The following is a 10,133-nucleotide window of genomic DNA, read 5'->3' as shown; positions in this document are numbered from 1 at the left end:
TGTGGTTGGAGCCAGGGTGAGGGTTCGGAATGGGAACAAGGATAGGTTTGTAGCTGAATTCACGCTGACTTATAGGATAAAATGGGGAGAGGAAACCATTTCTGATATATGAGAAGACCACAATTGTCCATTTGTCCAAAATATGAAACCAGGCATTTCAGGAGAAACATTTGGAAATTCAATGGAAACTCCTCTACATGCAAGTAATAGCACACGTATAGAAGTCTCTTTCATTAAAGGCAGATTAATTACAAATTATATATGAGATTATTTTAAAGAACTAAAAGTGGTTAAAGTATATAGGACAATAGATACATGGAAATGGTAACGTTCAATCATGATCTCACAGGACGGCCAAACGGGTTCAAGGCTAACACGCCTGCCCCTCTTGCCTCAACTGTTCCTGTGGGTCGGTGGGAAACAAGAACAGTTGTTATTTAAAGCTAGAACGCAGAGAGACTAGATGGTTTTCTAAATGGGAATAATGGTGGAAGATAACACCATGCCTGCCTGCCTGCCTCCTTGGGGTTGTAATGGAGGGGAAATGCCAAAGATCTAGGACTGGGCAAGCATAATACCAACAATAAACCAATACCAATGTGATGGTCACTCAGGATCCAATTATAGAGCTGAGCTCAGAAAATAGTCAGCAACATTATTAAACAAAAACAGAACCATTAACCTGGTTTATAGGAAATAATCTGCAACTCATTTCAGTTTATACAGGGAAAGTAAGGTTGGAATGTTCCATCAAGAGCAGGCAGCAACAAAGATCAGTCGAAAGTTATAATAGCTTTAAGATTACAGGCTGAAAGTGCATTAATAACAATGATTATTATTTGTCACAACTCGCAGGGCATTCTTGTGGTGAATAAATGAGGCCTCACATTTGATCTGTGTCATGTACATGATAATGCCCGAATACCTGATAAACACTAAATAATTAACAATCTTTAGCAGCTCGTGCTGGATCAGAGTGAATCTGCTCGCTTTGACTTTATTTCAGTTTTTTACTAGGAGGTTAAATGGCTTTCATTTTTAAAGAGCAGTCCAAGGTTCTCTATTTAATCTTAACCTTGTGCATGGAAAAAGATTGAACAGAACTGAGTGTTGGATTATTTGCAAGCGAAAGTGGTGGTGTCTCTTAAACACTCTCTAATGAGGAGCATTGGATGGTTCTGTGAAATGAAACACCTGCAGGGGGGCATTTTTGGTGTTGTTGTACATTCGACCTTCCACGAGGAAGGGGGAATAGATGGCTAAGCTCTTTGTGAGGTGGGAAGTAGCTGCGATATTGCAGTTGTTGCAACTTTGTGTTTTACAGCTGGAATCATACCAAGGCTAAAGGATAAAGTGACAGTGTAAAGCGGTTGCCGTTTCAACGTGCCTGTCTCTGAACTGGGGGAGGTAGCTCGGGCTGAGAGGAGAGATCATCATGGCACATTCTTGAGGGTTTGTAAATCGAGTACTGCACAAGAGGAGTAAGCAAATCCAGCTGTTTAAGTCTGCCAAAGTCCAATTTGCGCAAATGAAGTCCATGTGAAAAGTCTCCACTTGTTGGTGTGAGCTATTCCAGGGCTTTGAGGTGAGTGTTACCACATGCACTCACAACTCTCGCCACAGTTGGAAGCAAAACACAAGCTCAAGTGGATGACTAAGGTTTTCCTAGTCTGTGTGCAATGTTTGGAGCTTGCTGCGAATGTGGTAATCTTATCTCGGTATGAGTGCTCAAATGACTAACACTGGCCCTAGCTGTCAGCAGCCCTGATATTTGAAGCACTCTGCATTAATTTCACTTCCCCCGTGAGCAAACTGCACTTTGTGGCCTGTTACTTCCCTTGGCACATTGAAAGTTCAGCCACAATTCTGGTTGTACCATATTCAGCAGTACAACATTTTTGTACATTATTTTTTTCTGCTTTTTGAAAAAATGTTTCCCCCTCTCATTCAAAAGAAATGATGTCAAATTTAAGATTTTAATTCACAGAAAATTAATTCCAAATGATGCATCAATCACTTCCACAGAACAGGTGGAAATTAAAAATGGGGAGGAGAGGAAAGGGGGAATGTGACAAAGATACTCTCACGTACAGACTATCATGGGAGTTCACAGAACAACGTCAACCTGTCAAAGGCCCCAAGTAGTTCAGAACAAACTTCCAATAAGGCACTACAGATGCCGGTTTACACAAAATGCTGGAGTAACACAGCGGCACATGCAGCATTTCTGGAGAGTAGGAACGGGTGACGTTTCGGGTCAAGACCCTTCTTCAGATTGACAGGCAGGGGAGACAGCGACTACAGATATGGAAGGGTAAGGTGTGCAAATGACAGATCAAAGCAGATGCTGATGAAGGAAATGTAAAATAGTTCATTGTTAGCTATGGGGAAGGTGACAAGGAGACACACAATCAGTCAAATTAGTCAGGAGGAAATTAGTCGGAGAGCGAAGGTGGGGGAGGGATGGGGAGTGAGAGGGAAAGCAAGGGTTACTTGAAGTTAGATAAATCAATATTCATAATGCTGGGTTGCAGGGGTGAGTTTTGAAATGTTTCAGTTGTAATACAAGATGAAAATGCCTGGGAGATCATAAAGTAGCAGCTCTGTGGAGAGTCATCACTTTTGAGCTACTGTACTGCATACTCCAGCACATCGTGGCTCAAAGTTTCAAGTCAGCAGCGGGGCATGCTGAAGATCAGTCCTTTTGTGGCAAGGAGTCAACTTACATTTTCTGGATGGCACCTCGCAGCAGTGAAGGTCAAATTCCCTCACCAGCTCCATCTCACAGAAATGATGTCCTCAAGTCCCAATGATGAATGATCATATCTGCCGTATGATGCCAAAACCTCCTTGCAACAGGAGTTCAGTCGTGCAGTTAGAATATAGAACATAGATAAGTACATACAGGATCAGGCTCTTCGGCCCACTATGTCTGTGCTGAATATGATGCAAAATTAGACTAATCCCCTCTAATACAAGGGGACTGAAGAAGGGTGTCGACCCGAAACATCACCTATTCCTTTTCTCCAAAGATCCTGCCTGACCCGCTGAGTTCCTCCAGCATTTTGTGTCTACCTTTGGTGTAAACCAGTATCTGCAGTTTCTTCCGACACAACTAATCTCCTCTGCCCACGCGTGATCCATATCCTTCCATTCACTACATATCTATTTGCCTCTCTAAAAGCCTCTTAAATGCCACTGTTGTATCTGCCTCCAGCACCACACCTGGCAGTGTGTTCCAGACACCCACTGCCCTCTGTGCAAAAAAAAACATGCCTTACACATGTCCTTTAATCTTTCCCCCTCCCATGCTAAAGCTATGCCGAGGACTTTGACATTTCCACCCTGGGAAAAAGGTTGTGTGTCTACCTTATCTATGCCTCTCATCATTTTACATACATCTATCATGTCGCCCCTCAACCTTTGATGTAAGAAAACAATCCAAGTTTGTCCACCCTCTCTTTGTAGCTAATATCCTCCAATCCTGTTTTCCATCAAAGAGACATGCCTCCATCTACATTTTACAGATCGCGTTTCCAATCATATTATTTACACTTTACCGCCTTTTGAAGGACCAAATATTTCTAATGCCGACAAACTCTAAAGTATGTGTATCACTTTAATTTATCAACACTAATTCCCGCCCAAATTGGGATTTGGTGAACTATTGTGCAGCAGGTCCAATGCAAACTGGAATTAATTGTACATTTAATTAAAGTCAATCTCTTAAATCCCCTTAAGATTCTCTTTGGCACTGCATCCAGCATTACATTTGCTGTTCCAAATTTCCGACACTCCAGCTACAGAATCAGAAAATATATTATCTTGGAATATTAATCTTGGCTGTTTAGAGCTATTTCACTTTCAATGTACTGGCTACTCGGCGTAGCATAACCCTTTCCTCTCCAGAAACGAGCGAGTCATACAATGCGGAAACCCCACCGTAAACAACAATGATAAGCTGAGCCTTGGCCATGATCGGCTTAACACGGATCTGAAACACCCATGAACTCACGGCACTGCATCACAAAGTGTGATACGTTGAGACACAGTAGAACTACAAGTCCTGGTCAACCTCCACAGGGACAGAACAAACTATACATAGTCAAGAATGCCTAGAAGCACTTTGAAAGACAACGTGATAATCTTTCGGCAACGCAAAAATCTCACTCACTTTTTGCTCTCTACAATGGAGATTTTCTCTTGAATTGCAATTTCTAACCAACAGTTTTCATGGGCTCCATATGTCATGGAACGTCAGAGGGGAGACTCAATAGAAATATGTAAACTTGTGAGAGGCATAGACAGGGAAGAAGCTTTTCCCAAGAGTGGAGATGTCCAACACCAGAGGACATGGCCATTATGTAAGAGGGGGAAAGTTTAATGGAGATGTGCAGGGCAAGTTTTTTTTTGTACAGAGAGTGGTCGGGGCCTGGAACACATTGCCGGAGAGGTGGTGGAGGCAGATACCATAGTGGCGTTGATGAGGCTTTTAGACATGCACATGGAAGTTCAAGGAATAGACAGATATGGATCATGTACAGACAGATGAGATCTGAAGAAGGGTTTCGGCCCAAAACGTTGCCTATCTCCTTCGCTCCATGAATGCTGCTGCACCCGCTGAGTTTCTCCAGCATTTTTGTGTACCTGAGATCAGTTTAATTTGGCATCACATCCGGGTTGAACATTGTGGGTCGAAGGGCCATTTTCTATGCTGTACTGCGCCACGGTCTCAAATGCAATTACGGGTTAGCAATAACATCACACCAACCAGACCTTGTGAATGAATTTTAAAATCTTTTCATTTCCTTCATTACATGTTCCACCCTCTCAAGTAGATAGCAACCTTTGTTTCTTGTATAACGCAGGTTAGGGCAGCACGGTGGCACAGTAATAGAGCTACTGCTTTACAGCACCACAGACTCTGGTTCGATCCTGACTACGGGTGCTGACTGTACGGTGTTTGTACGTTCTCCCCGTGACCACGTGGGTTTTCTCCAGGTGCTCCAATTTCTTCCCAAACTCCATAAACATACAGGATTGGCTTTGGTAAAAGTTGTAAGTGTTTCTAGTGTGTAGGATAGTGCTAGAGTGGTCAGTGCCGACTCGATGGGCCAAAGGGCCTGTTTCCGCGCTGAATCGCTAAATTAAACTAAAGCCAATACCAGGAAGTAGGAGAGTATTACTGATAATCAAGAGGCAGTCCAAGCAGTTTACAGAATCAGGTGACACATCACCAGTAAATTAAGAAACATCCATCAACATGCTGCTTCTCAATAAAAAAAGGTCCCGAGGAGTTCACAATTTAAGCAGATTAAACTATCAGATTTCTCAGCCTTTCGTGCCAAAGGCATTAAGACGTCTCCCATAAAATATCTTGTCCCGACAGATCTCCCACCACCACCTCCTCCCTCATCAGTATCGTCTGACTGTTTTTAAAAGTCTTTCATAGATTCGAACTTTAGCATTGGTGGCGGCTGTACGGTCCATTGAACTACGTAATGGATCTCCGGAAGTGTTCTGCTTTAGTTCCAAACCACTGCCCTTTCCCCACTTGCAAATGGTGCAAATCATGATGCATTTGGCGGCACACTGCCCGACGCAGCAGTAGGGAGTTGCTGCCCTACGGCGCCAGAGACCCTGGTTCGATCTTGACAACGGATGCTTGTCTGTATGGAGTTTGAACGGTCTCCTCGTGACCACGTGGGCTTTCTCTGGGTGCTCCGGTTTCCTCCCACACTCCAAAGACGTACAGATTTGTAGGCTAATTGGCTTGGTAAAAATGTAAATCGTCCGTAGTATGTGTACGGCAGTGTTAGTGTGTGGGGACTTGGTAGGCCGAAGGGCCTGTTTCCGTGCTGTATCTCTAAACTAAATCTCCCTTGAACTTTAAACACATAGATTTGACCTCCATCAATTAATAATGGGCATCTCCTGACAACTTAAGAACAATTCTCTCAATGGTTTACAAATTATGGAATCAAAGATTTTTCTTTCCCATTACACTTGATCAAAATCTTTCTAATTCTGAGCAATATATGAGCAGATTTGTCTTTATTTCACAAGAACTTCAGCTTGCCTGGTCATTGTTTTCTGTAAACTGTGTGTGGTTCAAAGGTTTTATTTGCCACCGACTCGAGAGTGTTACCATTTAAGGGCATTTTGTAAGGAAATCCTGGAACATGCCTGAACCTGAGGAACCCAACCAGTCAGAGAACTACATTCCAAATACTGCAAGCAAACGGAAATCATCACTGCAAAAACCAAAACACACTTTCAGTTCGGCCCACTCATAAATCTCCATCAGTTTCCTCCTGAAACTCTGCTGAACCTTATTCAGTCTCACAGGGATATTATCATAACCAAATCATGCCTATTATGAGGAGTGCAAGCAAGTCGAAGACCAGCAAAAAAAAGACCATAAGTTGCATTTGCATTTTCTACTTCTATTTAGCTACAGGGCATTATGCTTTGCAATTCAATGCAACACATTCCTGTTCAGAATTAATCCTCAGCTACACCCTACATTCATTAGTTCTCCAAAGATTCCTCATGCAAATAACAAATATTCAAACAGGTTTGGTTTCCAACCACACCAAGCCCATAGAAGGTGTCAGTGCAGGTCATTCAGACCATCATATTTGTCGAGGCCTTTTTTAACCCTACCTGGCATTCCTCTACACTTTCTCCACAAATTTGTAAACATTTCCATATTATTTAGCACGGTTCCTTCGGAATATTAAAAGTGCAGATGAAGGTTTATACCAAAGACAGACACAAAGTACTGGAGTGACTAACTAAGTGGGTCAGGCAACATCTCTGAAGTAAAAAGGATAGGTGACGTTTCGGATCGGCTTGTCTGCATGGAATTTGAAAAGGGTCACAACTCGAAAAGACACCTATCCTTTTTCTCCAGAGATGCTGCCTGAACCAACTTCCTTTGGAATGTTATTGGATCTACTTCCACAATGCTTTCAAACAGTGCTTTCTACATCACCACTTGTTCATGGCCGGATTTACCTAGACAAGCTTAAGCTTAGGGCCTCGAGGTCTAGGGGGGCCTCCGGCCAAGGCAGGACACCTACCGTTCAACTCTGGGCGGGCCCCCCTCTCTATCTCTCTCTCTCTCTCTCTCCATCTCCCTCCGCTATCCGTGTCCGGGCTCCGCTCGCTCCTCAAACCGCTGGCACGGCAGGCCGTCTTGCACATGCGCACTGCTGCGGCCTGCACGTCCTCCCGCCTGCACATGCGCACAACCACGGCCAGCACATCATCGACCGCCCTGCGCATGCGCACTGCAACGGCAACTGGTCGGCACTGAGCACTTTCTCCCTCGCTTTGAATTGTGGGAGATTTGGCCGCCATGGCTGTCCGGTCGCTGCCTCGCCGCCAGCGCTGAAAACCAACGCGGAGGGAGGGGGCCTCACAAGTGGAACAGCTTAGGGCCTCTCTTCATCTAAATCCGGCCCTGCACTTGTTGCATTGAAAATATCTGCTATTTCCTCACTGCTGCCTTTGTCAATAAGATAAATCTACGACCACCTGTAGAAACAGTTTATCCTCAGTTGAGAGTAACTTTATCATTCATAATGCTGAAGCTAATAACCTGCATAAATGCTTCACACCAATTCCCCTCATTTTTCATCTCATATCCTTCAAATTCAACATACGTAATTGAAATAAGTTAATTATAGTTCTAATAATAACTATACTACAACTGCAATATATACGTCATCTTAGATCAGTGCTTTAGTCCCAGCCATTCAATCTGTCTAGGCTTTGTAGTTCAGATGTTCATATGATAGGAGCGGAATTAGGCCATTCCGCCCATCATTTTTACTCTGTTATTCAGACATGGCTGATCTATCTTTCCCTCTAAACCCCATTCTCCTGCCTTCTCCCAATAACCCGACACCCGTAATAATCACAAACCTATCTACTGCCTTAAAAATATCCATTGACTTGGCCTCCATAGTCTTTTGTGACAATGAATTCCACAGTGAATTGCATCAATCAAATGGTGGTTGATCTGTGGAATTCATTGCCACAGAAGGCTATGGAGGCTAAATCAATGAATATTTATATGGCATAGATTGATAGATTCTCGATTAGTGCAGGTGTCAGAGGTTGTGGAGAGAAGGCAGGAGAATCGGGTTCGAAGGGAGAGATAGAATAGCCATGATTGAATGGCGGAGTAGAACTAATTGGCTGAATGGCCTAAATCTCCTCTTATCACTTATGAAGAGGCAACATCCCCAAAGAGAGCATTCTCCCAAAGCCAACAACTCAAGAGGAGCTGATGATCAGGAAGAGTTATAAGAGGGAAAGCTCCTTCCAAATTTCACACGTTTGACATGCAAGGTGGGGGAAGGTCATGAACGAAGCACTCGTCCACAGTTGCATGGGCCCACAGCTGCGGGCTCCACTCACCCTTTCGAGCACGGAGGCATCAGAGAGGGCAGATCTGGAGCAAAAAACAAACTGCTGTTGGGACTCAACGGGTCAAGCAGCATCTGCGGAGGCAAAGGGATTGTTAACATTGCAGGTCGAGACCATGCACCAGGACCATGACCCAAAACGTCAACTATTCCTTTGTCTCCGCAGATGCTGCTTGAACCGCTGAGTTCCTGCAGCAGTTTGCCCTTTTCAGCAAATGTTAAAACACCCTATCACGGCATCACGTTGTTGTAAGCAACAAAGGATGTTCTTTCCAAAATCGTAGCCAATTATTTCTTCTGAACCAACATCAATAAAACAGTCTGAAGGGTCTCGACCCGAAACGTCACCTATTCCCTCGCTCCATAGATGCTGCCGCACCCGCTGAGTTTCTCCAGCATTTTTGTCTACCTTCAATAAAAGAGTTTAACTGTTCACCATTATATTACTGCTATAGGCACTCTGCAACCAGCCTCTGGCATTATAACACTTTGTAGCGTGTGTCTTGGAATAAAGCACGGAGTCGTGCTTAGAGAGAGACACCTTTTATTCTGATCCTCCCGGTTGTAGGGAAGACCAAACGAGAGAAAGATGGCACCCAAACCCCACCCTTTAAAGCCTCCGGCTAAGGGCCGCCTCCGGACTGAACCACTCCTGTGCCGAGGGGTTCGACACTAAGGTGGCACGACCCTTGGGAGCCGCCACAGGACCCCCCCCCAGAACCAGAGGCACGAAACGCACCGGCGGGCGAACGACCCGGCCGGCCCGTGTGCGGAAGTTAGCCGCTCGTGGGGCTTGCGGAGGCATAGGTGGAGGGACAGGACGAGGGACCGGCGGGAGGACAGGTGGAGTGACAGGCGGAGGGAGCCGTGAAGGGGGGCGCCCTCGGGGCCGAGGTTGGGCAACCAGCACCGGCTGGTCAATGTCCAGGTGTGCCGGCTTCAACCGGTCGATCGACACTGCCTCCGGCCGGCCCCCCATGTCCAGGACAAAAGTCGACTGCCCGTGTTCCAGCACTCGGAACGGACCCTCGTACGGCCTCTGGAGTGGAGTCCGGTGGGCATCACGGCGCAGGAAGACGTACGGGCAGTCCCTGAGGGCTGATGGCACGTGTGGGCGAAATGTCCCATGGCGGGACGTCGGGACGGGTGCGAGCCTGCCAACTTGCTCGCGAAGGCGCTGTAGGGTGGATGAGGGCGTTCCCTGCTGCCCCGGCGCCGACGGCACGAACTCCCCGGGCACCGTGAGTGGCGACCCGTAAACGAGCTCCGCCGATGATGAGCCCAAGTCCTCTTTGGGAGCAGTCCGGATGCCCAGCATGACCCACGGCAACTCGTCCATCCAGTCCGGGCCGGAGAGTCGTGCCTTCAGTGCTGCCTTCAGCTGCCGGTGGAATCTCTCCACCAGACCGTTAGCTTGCGGGTGGTAAGCCGTGGTGTGGTGTAGCCGCACCCCCAGCAAGTGAGCCATGGCTGACCACAGCTCGGAGGTGAACTGTGGCCCCCGGTCTGAGGAGATGTGCGCCGGCACCCCGAAGCGAGCAATCCAGTGCGCGGACAACGCACGAGCACACGTAGCCGTTGAGGTATCGGTCAACGGAATGGCCTCCGGCCACCGCGTGAAGCGGTCCACCATTGTAAGCAGGTGGGTGATGCCCCGGGACGGCGGGAGAGGCCCTACAATGTCTATGTGGATAT

The 10,133-nt window shown here is 46.3% G+C and overlaps 1 protein-coding gene across 4 annotated transcripts in view; it reads right to left on the bottom strand.

Annotated features, from left to right (window-relative positions):
• znf609 (zinc finger protein 609) overlaps window positions 1-10,133 on the bottom strand; it is a 201,922-nt gene that overhangs the window by 73,204 nt on the left and 118,585 nt on the right. The window lies entirely within an intron of this gene.

This window comes from Amblyraja radiata, chromosome X, assembly GCF_010909765.2.
Source record: "Amblyraja radiata isolate CabotCenter1 chromosome X, sAmbRad1.1.pri, whole genome shotgun sequence".
In the NCBI taxonomy this organism is placed as follows: Eukaryota; Metazoa; Chordata; class Chondrichthyes; order Rajiformes; family Rajidae; genus Amblyraja; species Amblyraja radiata.
The sequence above is the reverse complement of the archived record's forward strand: the minus strand, read 5'-3'. Positions and strand labels throughout refer to the sequence as shown.